Genomic DNA, 15,508 nt, shown 5'->3' on the forward strand with positions numbered 1-15,508 from the left:
GTATAACAGAGGTCATAGATCTCCCCCAAAATAATTCCTACAGGGTGTATATATATATATATTTTTAAATCCAGTCTTGATTTAAAAATTGCCAGTGATGGAGAATCCATCATGACCCTTGGTAAATTGATCCAACGGTTCACATTAAATATTCCCCCTTTCTTCATCTTGCTTCATCCCCCTTTTAAAAATCCCCTTGTCCCACACAGCTTTCTATGCCCCCCAAAAGAGAAGCGCCAGATACTCTAAGGGCATGTCTACCCTACAAGTCCTACAGCAGCACAGCCGCACGCTAATGCAGATGCTTACTACCGCAATGGTAGGCATTTTTTCCATCTCTAGTAAATCCACCCCCTTGAGAGGCAGGAGCAGGGTTGATGCAAGAGTTCTTCATTGTCGTAGCTGCATCTATAGCGGGGGTTAGGTCAACCTGACAACACAGGGCATAACATTTTTTACAGCCCTGAATAATGTAGTCAGGTAGACCTATGTTGTAGGTGTAGACCAGGCCACAAGGGCCTGCACTATTGCTGATCTAGTCTGGAAGGAACCCAGATACTATGGTGATGGGTGGCAGAGCTTCACCCTAGAGTGGATGAAGAGCTGGGAGCTACGTTCTTAGGTGGTGGTGCTGTTACAGTGGAAACCTAGGGCTCTGGTCTCTTTTTCAGCAAAGAAAGAGGAAATGGCAAGCTTCATGCTTTAAAATATATTCATTTCCAGTTGGTAAGACTACACACCAGGCAGCCTCATGACTTGGTCTGCAGATGGGAACTCCTTTGGCCAACTTAAGAACTCGCTTGGAAATTGCTCAGAATTTGAACAATGGAGGCTTTGGATCTGTAACGGAGTGACTGGCTGAGGCTTTGCGTGGACAGGACAGATAAGAGTGCTCATAACATGTGTGTTGTGCGGAAGGGGTGGGGCTGGGCTGGTTTTGTGGCTTGGTTTCCATTAGGCTCTGATGAAAAGCAATTGGTGGGCTGGTGTATAATTTAATTTTTCCTTTGAGGAAGAACTGGAGTTGTGCCCACAAGGCCAGATTTTGTAGTGCTCAGAACCCACAGTCGGGGCCAGATTTTCAAAAGGGCTCCGCATCCAATTGCACTTGACATGCTGAACTCCTCTGGAAACACAGCTCCTTATTTTGGTGCCTCCGTGGAAACTGAAAATCTGTCCCATTCGGTTCTGATCTACAGTCTGGGGAAAGACTCCCATTGACTTCATGGGGCTGAATCAGGCCTGTATTAGCTGTATTTCAGTGGCTCAAAGGCAGATGACGATTTTACAAGGAGAGTGAGCCCAAGACTTGCCCTTCGAAGTGCTGCGTGCCATGGCCTGCTTGGCTCTGGCTGGGGGCGTGTGTATTTGATCTTTCATTCAAATTAGCAGTGCGCCTAGAATGTGTGTGATAGCCACATGAGCGGCAGTAAGTCAACAAACATGGCTCTGCTTTCAATGGCTTTCATGGTTCATTAACTTCAAAGGAACAAATTCTATTTTCTTAATAGGTCAGTCGCTCTGGAAAGTCTCATTCCGCTGGTGTCCAAGGTGACTGTTGGCTCTCACAAGGTCTTGGGGCTGGCTGGGCATGGTTGCTGTGTGTCTGGTAGTAACCCTTTGCTTTGCCAGCATGTCTTTGATCCAGGGACTGCAGCGAAAGAAAGAGGGTCAGCTGTATCATTTGTTTGGATTTCCTGAGGCTTTTTAAAAGGAGGAAAAAGCGTGAGCAGATAAACCACAAGTTCATAGACATTCATTGCTTCCAGAGAAGTGATGGCAGGTGGCCTGCATCTGGAGACAATACCTGTTGGGATGGCTGGTGTGCGAAGTCTGACTTTTCAGTAGTGTTTGGATGGGAAACTGGTTTCCCATCCTGTGAACTTTAAGATTTCAAAAAGGGTTCCCATCCTGAACTGTCAGTCAAAATCTGAACTTTCAGGGAACTCTGTATGCATAATCAGTTTGGATCAAACAATGTTTTGTTTTTTAATTTAAAAATCTTTCACTTTTGAACATTTTTTTAAACATTTTTTTACTATAGTTAGCTTAAATTTTAATGGAAAAACTGGAATTTAGTCTGAAAAGTGTGAATGTTTCATTTCGACAACTTCCACTTTTTTTTTCAAACTCTAAGTTGCGAAATTCATCAAACTGCTCCTGTCTCGCAAAAAGTTTTGGTCTTGATAAATTGGAAAATGTTTTGCCAGAAAACTCCTGACCAGCTCGACTTGGTAGCAAGCCATCAAGGTGAGTAGAGAGAAGGATAGGGCTTGTGGATCAGGGACTGCCCTGGGACCCAAAAGATCTGGGCTCTGTCCCTAACTCTGCCAGACTTCCTGGCAAATAACTTAAGATCTCTTTAGGCTTCAGTAAAATGGGGGTAGTTAATCCTTCCTTTTTATGTCCTAGATCTTTGAGGCAGGGCCTGTCTCTTACTATGCATTTGTACAGCACCTAACACAACAGAGCCACAACCCAGACCGGGGCTGTAAATACAACTGTACTACGCATTTATTGTGTGGGGGGCAAACCTATGGCTCTGGTTAAATTACATGAAACTTGCTGGCTTCAACCCCTGGAACAAGAGACTCTTGTCAAATTCAGCTGAGTTTTAATGCCCTCCCCCCCGCCTGAAAAGCAAAGCAGCAGGAAAACATGCATGAACTCCTGTGAACTGGAACTCCCATATGATGTGGCACTAAAGACTAACATTTAATGTAGCAGCTTCTAACCCTTTCAGCTGTGATGCTAGGATGTGGAGGAGCTCGGATTTGTACCGTGAGCTAGATCAATAAAGTAACAGGCCAAGAGAGCTCTTGTGGAGCCTGCTTGCGCCATTTAAAATTTCCTTTATAAAGAGAAATTCTGAGCCTCGCATGGTTGCAGCTGCTTGGAATCCGAAGAGGGGACAATCTGTCCCAGAACAGTCCCCAACATCAGTCCTGCTGACCTCCCAGGAAACCTGTTTTCTGAGGTAACAAAGCCCATTATAAATATACTATTTATTAACAGCTTATTTTGGACCATGTTAAGGTGACACCGACGGCCAAGCCTGATCCTCCATAGGAAAAATGACCAAGGAACTTTGCCTCCAAGCGGGAGGGGAGGATAGTTCTCAGAAGATCTTGTGTGCGGAGCATCTGAGCAAAAGAGGTGAGTCTGCAGGACCTGCCGAGGGTTTTGTGTGGGAAGCTAAACCGGTTCTTGGTTGGTTGGGATCCCAACAGGATTCTGCTAAAGTTGGTATTTGTTTTATGGCAGTGAGGGGATGGGCCTCAAACTTCCCCATGCTGGAACCTCTCCCCTCGTCCCAGCTAACAATATGGGGAGGGCGGGGTGGTCACAACCTCTGACCATGATTCATGATACCATGATGGGCCATGGCTTGTCAGCCTGGGGGCCCATGCCCTCAGGCTCTGATTCTGCACTCAGAGCCGTGCAGCCAGACTCCTGTCAACTACAGTTATCACCTGGCTGGTGTCTGACCAGTTTGGCTGTTTCAATGGATTTGCCAGTTGCCAGAAAAATGTCATCTGGATTTTTCTAGTGGCTCTAACGATTTGCATGATCACAATACACGGGATATCTAATGTTAAGTTTGCCCAGCCAAAGAGGCTGCAGAGTTCCCAATTCTGCAGTTAAGGTGATAACACGTCAAAAGGGTTGCAAATACAGCAGCTGCCCACCATGTGAGAGTGTCTGAGTCATGGGAACATTGCATGTCCTCTCATTATCAATCTTATTTGTGTGTTCTCTCTCTAGGCGCTATGTGGCTGAATGTGGGGGGGATAGGCGGAGTAGCTGCAGAGTTGGCTTTGGTTGGGGGGCTGAGGTTATGGGGAGCTTGCTGTTTGTGTGGGAGGAGGTGGTGGGGGGGAGATGGGCACTGGTTTTTGCCTTTCAAAGGTGATTACCTTACTGCAGCCTATCATGGTGATGTCGTTGTCTTTCTTCTCGGTTCTAGGCCACTGTCACCCAGGGTGAAGAGCAGTAGCCCTTGCCCACCATAGCATCTGTCTCCAAAATAGGGGGCTGGATCTGTGTGACGTGGGCCCACATGGCCAATGCTGTCTCATGGTACCAAACTACCTGGGAAAGCTCCGTGTTTGCAACAGCTCCAGTGCAAGAGGTTCAGGTGGCCAGGTAGGCTAATTAACTCCATAGGCTGCACCTGGAGGAAGAGGCAGGCAGCAGGGAGCTAATTGGAAGCAGGTTCAGCTGTGCAGGAATAGGTGAGGCCTGTGTAAAAAGCCAGGTAGCGGCAGCGCAGGTGTTGGGGGGAAGGCAGGCAGTAGCTACTCCCTGGGAAGTGGGAGGAGGGTTTGGAGCTGGTACAGCCAGGGAGAAGGGGAACCAAGCATGGTAGGAAGCAGTCCAGGGAAGGAGCAGTGAGGGCTGGGAGAGCTCAGTCGTTCTGGGATTTACTGAGGGTCCCTGGACTGGAATCCAGAGTAGAGGGCAAGCCCGGCTCCCCTGCCAGCCACTAAGGGTGTGGCGCTGGGGCAGTGAATGGGGAGACTGCCTAGCACCGCAAGGGAGAAGGGACTTGGCTGCCCTGGGAGGGGGAAACAGCGAGTGACCTGGCCGGAGGGCTGGGTCATGAAGAGGACGTGGCGGTTCCTGGCGAGAGAGGCTGCAGAGCTGAGACAGAGCAATGGCACACGAGCTGCGGGTGAGGGGTTGCTTTGAACCACCTTGCTTTGAACGAGTGTACGCCTACTCCGTAATCATGGGCCTCTGCATGGGCTGAAGTCGCCCCTTTGATGCACACACTAGTAGGGGAGTTGTCCTGAGAGAACAGCACAGCAGGGTGCCCAGTTGTCTTTAGGTTTGTCCCAGGGGCCAAAGGCTTATCTCCATTATGATACCATGCACCTAAAACTCTGATGCTTCTCCAAAATATTTATCACTGCAGTTAGCCCTGTGTTCCCGGCCTGCCATGGATAGCCATGAATAGCCATTGCCTTGTGACAGAGTAAGGGTCACTGCACAGCTCGGGGAGTTCATATGACTGCAATTAAAATAGCATGGCAGGAAGAGATGCAGGCAGCCGGACTGGCTGGCAAGCCTTTTGCTTTGAAATACAAGCCATAGAGCAGTGAGATTAAAACCATGTCCAGGCTACAACCCTCCTTTATCCAGCAGTCTGGGGGCTGAGTAGAGCTGCTTCACCTGCCAGTATCAGCTATGCAAGTGGAGATCTAGCCTCTAATTCCCACTGGGGTGTGCCTGTGTCTGGGATGCCTGCCAGGCCAAGCTGGCTGACTTCAGAGGCAGAGAAGTGCCTGCCCCAGCCTCCAAAGCTGCATGCATAGCCTCTGCAGCCTGGGATTCAGCTTCTCCCCCCCTCTTCTCTGGCTCCCCAGCTGCGGGTCCTGCTTGCTTGTGACATGAAATTAAACCAGCCCATGCTAGGTGCTTTCCCAACCTCTGCTGAGGTCTCCGTGCACAGCTGAGCCCAGATTGCTCCTCTTTGTGGTTTCGATAGGGCAAGCTGGTGAATGCTCTGCTCCGTGGGCATGCCTGACCCGATTCAGATTAATTGTAGCAAATGCAGCTGCATTAGTCATAGAGACCAAAGATCAGAAACAGTGCGACACTACTAAAAATACCAGGGCTAGGCAAAGTAGCCCCTGTCGTCACTTGGTCTTCAACCTCCAGAGGCAATCGGTATGTCTTCCACAGTGTGGTGTGTAGAAAGAGCGAGTACGTTGAGGAGAGAGACAGTGAGGAGAGAACTGGCTGTAAATCCTATACCCCTGCACTCTCTGGCTGTCAGCCACGCACAGGCTCCGTCTGTCATCGGAAGATCAGACGGGGCTGAAAGTTGACCGGGTGACCTCACCCAGAGACATGAGTCCACTGATGAATCTCCAAGGTCAGTGGCTTTTAGTTATAAACAGGCAAGTGTAGAAATTGAAGTCAACCAGGGACGCTCTTGGAACAAGCTGTTCACGCAATGTTTGAATTGCCCAGTCCAGGGGCATTTGAGAAGACACCGTGCAAGTGAGGGATTTCCCTGAGTTCTGATGGCCAGTGTTAATACTCCACACTTCCTCACATGAGGTTGTGTGAAAGGAATGTTTCTTCTTTGTTCCCCTCAGGTGTTTGTTCTACATAGTCCATTAAAATGTTATGTGGCAGGGATTAAGGTCGGTTAAGTGAGACACCCTGCCCACTCCGAAGCAAACTTTGTAAATCCTGCATCCCATGAGCTGGGTTTCTGCCCACGAAAGCTTATGCTCAAATAAATTTGTTAGTCTTTAAAGTGCCATAGGACTCGCGCTGTTTTGTAAATCCAGGATATGTTGAATTATGGGACGTTTCTTAGGCACTGCCAGATGTGCCATTGGCTCCATATCATCACAGGATGTCCTCCTGTCTCCAGCTGATAAGCAGAGATGCAGCACATTACCTTCCCTCCCAGCGTAACATCAAATCCTATATACAATCTTCTGCTTCCCCCATGAGAACATTGCACACCTCACCTGTGCTAATATGCCAACTCTGAATGTTTCTGAGACTTGGGTCCTAAACTATCTGAATTCATCCACATGAAGAATCTCTGGCACCTGTCCAAGCCCTGATCAGATTCTGCTGCAGGGAAGAATAATTCTTTGCTTCCCTTTCCCTGTTAAACTTTTATTTCATGAAAATAGGATCTTTGTTTCTAACAATTTTCTTTGCTCCTTGATTTTTTTCTTCATCTGACATTAGGATCCCCTGGTTGGGACTTCAGAATACCGGTATGCTGCGAATGTGCATCCTGGGGCTGGTCAGACAACTTTGACGGGACAAGCTTTCTGTCAGAAAATGCAATTTCATCAAAATGTGTTGCAATATAGTGTCCATTTCATTGGCATTTCCTTTTGTAGAGGGGAAAAGATGTCGTCAGGATGCCCCATCATGTCCCATTTCCATATTTTTGGAAAGAAACCCTTAGATTTTTCCTTTCAAGAAGACTTCATTTCAGCATATTACTTTTGTGGTGTAGAATGTATACAACATCAAATTTAAACCTCCCAAATCAATAAACACTTCAATTTTGTAGAAATGAAACGTTTCACTTGATCCAAAACTATTGGAATTTTCTTTTGCAGAGAATTTTAAAATGTGTGTTTTTGTTCCCAATTGAAAGGAAAAGAAATCTTAATCTCAGTCCTCCATGAAATGGAATTTCCAGTCTCCAGCTACTTGGAGTGCTTAGTTGGAAGTGTCTGAGGGCAGGAGCCCTCCTCTGTATCTGCAGAGTTGTTTCTAAATGGAGAGCTTTTCATGTGGTGATTAATCGACATGAGGAGGTTGGTCCACGTCTTGCCCGCACTTGGCTGCAGTACCTGAGTGTGGAAAGGGGCCAGGTCTGGCTGGAGCAGTTTGCTTTGTTAATCCACTTGAACTGTTTAGGAGGATGAGTAGTCGCTCCACTAAATGTAATTAAGGGAGTATGTACTTCTGGTTTTCCTGTTCTGCATGAATATTGCTGGCATGTAAATATTAGGAATAACTACTTCCTTGATGTGAAACAAACTCATGATATTGTACAAACAGCGTTTGCAGTGGTAGTATAACATGTTATGATGTCAGGAGACAGGCAAACACATCATATTTTTAGTGCCTCTTACCCGAGGTTACACAACGTCACTTTAACCTGGATTCTACTTTGACTGGCAGGAGTGGAACTCTGAAATAACTACATCAGTCCATAGACATACATGGATGTAAATGAGGTCCATAATTTATACACCATTCACAAAATTGTTCAAGTAAACCTTAAAGTACATAACTCGTCCCTTAACATAAGTGGCCTGATTCTTATTTACACTAAGGCCTCTTTACCCAACTCTGGTATTACAAAGGGGCCTACCTGGGTATGAAGTACCCTGACACAGGCTTTTTATGGCCCTTTTACTCTGCTAGTGGAGTAAATGTGCCTTCATAGAAATGAAAATCACACCAACAGTGTGCAAGCCATCTGTATTCTCCAAAATCAAATCCATCTGCTAGGCTCTTCCTTTCAAGATCCTCAGCTGTGGGTTTAGGGCAGTGGAATCCTAGGGCAGTGGTAGATTCACAGCTGGGCTGTCAAGATCAAAGTGTCCATTTGTTTTTGTTCTGCTTTTAGAAAGAGAATTTCTGACCTTTGCAGGCTGGTAGGTATGAATCACTAGACAGCTTCCTTTTCCTTTGGTGCGGAGAATGGGTTGCTGCTCCTTCAGTTCTCCTCCTTCCGTAGTGATTTGCTAAGATTTCTCCTGGCTTTGCTAGTCTCGATGAATCCCCTGAATCTTCCTGCAAGATTTTATCGGTTTCTTCAATAGCATGATTGTGAAATCGAGAACCAGTGAAAACTAGAGGCAGCACTAAAATCATACCAAACTAGGGCAGGAAATGCAGGGCGCAGTTTTTAACCTTATCAATGATGGATTTTAAGTGAGCCTAGCTTCTGCAGTGGCCCTGAAAGGCAAGAGAAATCCAGAGCAGGTAACAGATTATAAAGTGTGGTGGGAAAAGCATCCTGCACCCTGACTGGCAAGATGTACTTGTGCAGGGAGAGTCTGGGCTACCCAACCCAGGTGGGGAGGAGGGGAACAGACCGTGATTGTCAAGAGTGACTAGTGAGGGAGGAGAACTTGGGGCAGAAAGGGAGCTGTTTGCCAGAGGGTGCTGACCAGGGCCCTTCAAGATGTCTGAGGTTGAGCACCCAAAATCACTAGACGCTTCTGGGAATCTTGTAGAAAACACACACGGGCTGCACAGCCTTCTCCAGGGTGCGGGGCAGAAACGTGGCCGATTCCTGCTGGGGGCGGCAGCTTCTGCAGCTGCACCCCTTTCCGCAGGTGATGCTTTCTCCAGGTCAGGTTGGTGGGTTTGAGGCGGTCCCTGTCCTGGGGGCTAAGGGGTTTGGATAACGAAGCCTCTGAGCACTAAATCCACATGGACAAGTCACAACCACTCCCCCTTGGCTATTAGCACAGACCATGAAAGAGCCAACCCCCCGGAGACCAGCTCTTGGTCCTGCTGTGTGCTCCGACTCCCAGCACGGTGCCGTGGCGCTGGCTGCAATGCCAGTAACGATTCAGGGGCTGCGAAGAGCCCGGGGACTCAGGCTACCTGGGTGGCGGGGGCTTGTTGAGAGGAGATGAGCAGAATGGAGCAGGCAGCAGAGTGCCCTGGCTGTGATGCAGTGGGGGGTGCCTGTGTGTTGGGCTTGTGCCGTGAAGCTGGGCACAGCTTTATGGTACTGTGGCAGCAGGGAGGGGATCTCAACCGTTGGGGTGCAGGGGGAAGAGGGGGTATCTTTTACTCAGGCGGGCTCACCATTGCCTTCAATAGCAAACTGTGAGAGGCCCTGCTCCTGATCTACCCTGGTGCGGGATCGCTTTATCACCAAGAAAAATGCCCAGTGACTTCAAGCACAGACCCCTGCTCTTGAGATTTGACTGACTCTCCTGCAGTTGGGTGTTACGGCCCCAGCCCCTGGAGCCAGGGGATGGTGACAGAATCTGCTACCCCTTTTTAGGCAAATAGCTCCTCCCCCATCTCAGGATTTTGAAACCAACCTGACTCATGGTGTTGGGATGGTTGGGCTCGGTGCTGCTATTAAAAGCAGTTTTTTGTTATCGGTGAATGGCTGTGTCAAGTTTGTGTTCGTGATGATGAGCTGTGGGGTTGGGCTTTGGTGATTAAGGGTTTTCCCTTTTGTCTGCTTCATCTCTTGACTCTTGCTCCCTTGCTGGTCTTCAGACCCCACGCTTTAACAAGGGATCTCCAGGAAGCTTGTCCAGTTTACATGAAGGATGCTCTGAAGCTGAATTATTTATTGACACCAAGTTCAATTAGAAGAAGCAAATTAGCATTGGTTTTAATACTGGCAAAAAACAGAAAACACAAGGCTGGAGTCTGCTGTGTGTCACTAGTGTACATCTGGAAGACCAGTTTCTTTGTATTTAACCTTGTGTTACAGAAATCAGAAACCAGCCCACGGTGTCTAATCTTAGCTTCACCTGCGCAGCAAATCCCAAGGAATGGCCTGTTTCCTCGCCTTGAGTCTAGGCATCTTGCAAGGCTGGAGGAATCTGGATTGTGTCGGCAAGCCTCCTGATGTCCTGCTATGCTGGATAATGAACTCCTGCTAAATTGGATCAGCTTTTCAGTTGGCAACCCCTCTGAAATCTGACAGGGAGTCAGGGCAACATGTGTTGATACTTTCAGCCGCAGTATGCCAAGAACTAACTATTGATGGTGATAAACACTGCTGCTGATGTGTAAAGAGCCAAAGCATTCGATAGCATTAGTTACTACAGCAGTCCCAGGGTGAGGCAGGTGTAAATTAGTGTGAACTGGAAATTGTACTCTGCCATTTCGCTTGTTGCTTGCTGATGCTTCGGAAACGTCTGTCTTAGTGCAGATGGGTCTTGGGGGTTACACGCTCTAGAAATTAAGGCTTGGAAGGTGCAATAGAGAATCTCATCTCTGGGAGCCATAACAGCCATTCTTACTCAGGCCTAATCCATTGTCCCCTCTTTGAGAGAAGCGCCCCGTAAAGCTCCACTCCACCTACGCTTACTGGAATCCAAACCAGGTAGGAAACTGAATGGCCGAGGCAGGATTGCAGGTGTAAGAAAAAAGAATGGAACCCTGACACCTTAAATCCCTACCACAGTCCTGAAGGAGGGATTATGACATTGGTTCCCCTTACAAAACAGTTGTATACATTTATCAGCAACCTCTCTCCAGAGGAAAACGTCAGCACAAGGCCATTAGAAGGGCAACTGGGAAACCCAAACGTGTGTTGACACCCTGTGCCCCATGTTCATCACTCATACAGGGCTATGCTCGATCTAGTACAAAGCCTGCCCTAGGAGTTTTCAAATGATACCTCTTAATCTGTTGAATATAATTATCCTGTTGAAATGTGTAACAGGGCATGTCAAATGAGATTTTTGCTATAGGATTGTTACTGAAATACGTTGTAGTTGGGGTAACACCTACAAACCAATTTCTCAGACAAAGGCACGCTGCCCCCCAGACAGGTACCAACAAAGTCAAGTGGGCCATTACTTGTTTTGCCAGCTATTCTTCAGCAACGGAAAGGGAAGGCATAAATGAGAAATTTACATTGCATCCCTGGACCGTTTCAAATCTCATGTACACAGGGGACTGTTGATCTACACCTTGGTGGGGGGTAATCCTCCGAGCAGATGGGAATACGGAGGACAGTGACCTCCCATCTCTCTGCTCACGGCATCAGCTACCTGAAGAACATTGCCCTGGGATCGGGGTCCCTGGCAGAAAAAGCAAGCCAACCTGTGAACTGCTGCAGTTGATCATGAGGAAGATGTTTTGTTTTTAATTTGATATAGGTATTAGCTTGTGTTATCTTTCCTTTCTTCAGTGCTTAGGACTGGTCACTTGTAATCAATCAGCTTAACTACAGAAAGATACCTTATTGTCTGTTTTAACCAGCATGTGCGTGGATGAGTGTGTGGGGAAACGCCCTTTGGGATAGCAAGGTTGGTGCGTTGTCACTCCCCACTGTTGGAATGAGGGACTACGCATGACCATGCACTGTCCAGGAGAATGTCGAGCTGTGCAAGACACACTTGTGGGGAACAAGGCTGGGTGGGACTAAGAATTGGCAGGTGTCTCCCTGTCCTAGACTGGCTGGGAGCATTTCTCTGGAGTGAACTGACATGCCGAAGGCTGTGTGAGCTGACCGGGAGTGGCAGTTCTGGCAGTAATGCAGCCTAAGGGCACCCCAGCCTAGTGTGTTCCAGATTGTAGCCTGGGGAATGTCACACATGGTGTTTGTACCATGAATCTGATAACTGAGCCACCAAGGGATGTGGCAGAGGGGAGAGGACAGTGTCTGGAAAGGAGATGGCCAAAGCGCCCTCTCAGAACACGGCAGAGTCCAATATGGTTACACTTCAGGAGGCTTTACATACTCACGGGAATTAGGCGCTCAATCCAAAATCCAATGACCTGAATTGAAAGGCTGCCTTTGTCTCCAACAGGCTTTGGATCCGGCTCTACACGGAAGAGACTGCGAGATCCATCCACTCTAACCTCCAAGGAGAGCAGTGCCTTTGTTCTCCACTGTGTTTTCTAGTGCTTGGCCCTGTCTAATTTTGCACGACTCCAGTGACGTTTAGTGTTTCCTTTTGCCATCAAGCATCAAACACTCTGAGCACTGTGCAGAGACCAGCTGCCAGCACAGGTGATACATGCAGGTACCTCAGAGGAGCATCCAGAGACAGCGAGGTCCTGCTCTGCTCCACTCCAGCTGGCTCAGCTATGTGCTTTATCACTCAGCTGGCTCAGTGGGCCACAGGGATCTTGGTAAGTCTTGGCATTCTGCACGGTGTGAACAGACTGAGCATGGCTGATGGGGAAGAAACACCCTAAAGGATCAAGTCCCACTGAAGTGTGAGATGGCCACTCAGCAGAGAGAACTTAAGCCTCACAACCTTGCCCGAGGTAGGTCCTCACCTGACACTCTGACCGTTATGCTGATTGCACGGAGGGGAACTTGAGTTGTGGAATGGGTAAGACGGAGTGAGCCCTGCAAGTGTCTTCAGGGTGCAGTGTGGAGGAGATGAGGGGAGGATCTCCTAAATGAAGGGGGAGAGGCAGAAATGGAGGAGGGGGGAGTATAGACGGGACTGGGCTTTGAGCATGGAAACACGTCAGAGCATTTCAGAGAAATCCATGGCTGGACAGCACTTCCAGAGCAGCAGGGACTTGGAGTCTGGGAACGTCTTCGCATTAGATCATCCTTAAGGTATGAAGGATTCTATTAAGGTTTTAGGGTAGTTCTAAGTAACCTCCCTTGTGGGAGGCGGGAACCATTTATTTTTGTGTTTAACACATTCCAAAGTGCTCCCTCCTTCAGGGAAGGACTCCACGAAGGCCTGTGCCCCCTGGCAGTCCTGGGACAGCGAGCGTCTGGTGAGGATATGAGGTTGAGGGGGACCAATCCTGGGGAGATGAGCTCAGAAATGTCACCTGCAGGCCATTTCTAGATAACCATTTCTTCAGTCCTTCCCTACGAGGTTTATTTTAAAAGACTTGGGACAGATTCTCGCCAGGGTAAGGGAGCCTAGCTCTATTTACTGTGGTGGGACCAGGAAGCTGAATCCCGTGTCCGAGCAAGTTAGCAAAGCTTGACATCGGGGCTGTTTAGCGTCCAAACCTGCAGCTGTTGCTGAAGTCCACTTCAAAACTCCCCTCGACATCAGTGGGACCAGGACTAGGCCCACACTGTATATGGCCTTATGTGCCCACACTGGGGAGTACTGAGCACCAAGTCAGGGCTCTCAAATCAGAGAAACTGAGGGGAGCTGAGAATCCTGAAATGTCCAGGTCCTGTCTTCAGAGGTGCTGAGCGCTGGCTGCTCCGGCTGGAGTTGAGGAGCTGCAGGTGCGCAGTGTCTCTGAAGATGGGGGGCTGGATGCACAGAACTCGGCGGGGGTGTGGAAACCCCACTGTTACGTTCGGTGAGATGTGGCTGCCGTCAGTGACTCACATGGCAGGGTGAGATCAGACTGGGAGAGTCTAAACCCTCTGTATATAATGGAAAGCCAAGCCACTCTCCTTCCCATTAGTGCCAAGAGTTCAGCAAAACCCTTTGTTATGACACTTTAAACCAAACATGGATGTATCTCATGGCCCCACGACACTGCCGGGATCCTCTGCAGGCAGAGGGGGAGTGGAGACCAAAGCCTGCCTAGCTAGTTTTGATTTTTATTGGCGCTCCCGAGTGAGTAATGCTATTAAAGGCTGAGTCTGGTTCAGCTGTCCTGCTGCATGGCTAATCCTGCCAGCAGTGGTGTGCAGTCTCTTATTTCCAAGAAGATTGCGCTGCATCCCTCCCGGCGCAGACCCATATATGGAACGTGGTGTTGGTCTGTCACCTTTCGCCCTATTAGTCAAGAGCAGAAGGGACCCTCCCACCTCTTGTAATATGAAGTGATGGCCGAAGAACCCTGGAAGTTGTTGGGTGTCCCTATAAAAATATAAATGTGTGGGCTTTTTCATCTTCCCAAGATAGCTAACCCAGAGTTCTGCCTCATTAGCTCTGGGTGCTGCAGCTGGCCATGCATATGCTATGACTGGACAGCACTTTATATGTAGCGCAGGGAAATCCTGCGCACTGATCCCAAGACCTGCTCTTTGGCCTGCAGTGTTCAATGGCTTCCTACCTGGGTAAGGTCTTTTTCCTCTTCCCAGCTGTGGATTTCCTCGGCTTCAAGTGCTATTTACCTTGATCCTTAGCTTCACCACTGTGATCTTCCCCTCACTCCTAGGAATTTCACACACCCCTCGTTGCAGATGGAGGAGGTTTTTCTGAAGAAGAGAGCAGGTTCCTGGCTTCGTGGAGGGGATTTTCAGACCGCTCGTAGGGCATTCATTCCATGAAGGAAATCTTATTCTGAATATTTGTGTAGAGAGAGAGTGGTAGCTGGGAACATGGGATGCATCTGTACAGTCATTCAACAGATGCTTCATCAAGAATGCTGGAAAACCAGAAAGTGAAAACTTTATCCAATGTTTTCAGTTTCCTGTTTTTCATCAGAAGTCAAGCTGTGACCATCTGTTTACGTTTTGGGCAAAGTGTTAATCTCTGGGGGAAAAAATGCATTTTGGTTGCAAAGCCCCCTTTCATTGATAAAAATATTCTGACAAAAACCAACCCACCACCAAACCTCTTGTCCAGCTCTAATTAAGATATTGAGTGAACGCTGGGAGCAGAATGAGCAATAACACGTTCTGCCTGTCTTGCATCCCCTTGCAACTGTGAAATCCCAAATTAGAAACGGGTAAGGATTTAGCAGGTCTCTGCTCCCTCTCCCTATTAATGTAGCAGGCTCTCTACTGCATGCTTCCTATTACTTTGTGCAGTCTTGCTTTAAATGTCCAGGTGAGGAGGCCTCTCTTTTATCCCAGGGGAGATTGTCCTCCTTCTAATAAATATTTACTCTTGAAGATTTTTTAGTCAGCCTAAATATTCCTTTTTCCACTTAATCTCTTTATCCTAGCCTTCTCACTTATGAAAATAGTTATCTATAAAGGGAGTTTCCTTTACATGCCACATGGCTCAGAAAATATTTATCATTCACAAAAATGCAGAAGACTGCAAAGATGGAGGAGGGAGCGGAGTAATTTTGCATCTTGTCTGTCTTTTTAATTCAGTTCATATCCTGCCTAATCATCCAATGCCAGAGTGAATCACAATACCTGTGTCAAAACCCACCGACACAGATCAAGTCAGCAAATCTGGGGTTAAAGGACTGATGCGAGGCTGACCTGTGTGTGTAACACAAATGATTTCAAGTGTGAAAATACTGAAAATATTGGAGAATATTGGAGCAATAGATTCCCAATAACATTTCTCATTCTAGCTAATGTTTCACAGCATCTGCAGCTGCCAGCCTATGAAAAAGCACAAGTTCACATTATCCGCAAAAGAATTGAGAGCTAGAGTCTTGTGACAGTTTTCAG

At 47.9% G+C, this 15,508-nt stretch overlaps 1 long non-coding RNA gene across 1 annotated transcript in view; it reads left to right on the plus strand.

Annotated features, from left to right (window-relative positions):
- The first annotated feature begins 2,152 nt into the window (after positions 1-2,152).
- Positions 2,153-15,508, plus strand: part of LOC137160293 (uncharacterized) — a 42,561-nt gene continuing 29,205 nt past the window's right edge. The window contains exons 1-3 of the long non-coding RNA XR_010921832.1: positions 2,153-2,250; positions 3,037-3,156; positions 12,021-12,483. This is a non-coding gene — a long non-coding RNA (uncharacterized lncRNA). The remainder of the gene's footprint in view (positions 2,251-3,036; positions 3,157-12,020; positions 12,484-15,508) is intronic.

The sequence above is a fragment of the Emydura macquarii genome, unplaced genomic scaffold, assembly GCF_026122565.2.
Source record: "Emydura macquarii macquarii isolate MOO-44397 ecotype Brisbane River unplaced genomic scaffold, CSIRO-AGI_Emac_v2 contig_2184, whole genome shotgun sequence".
Taxonomy (NCBI): Eukaryota; Metazoa; Chordata; order Testudines; family Chelidae; genus Emydura; species Emydura macquarii.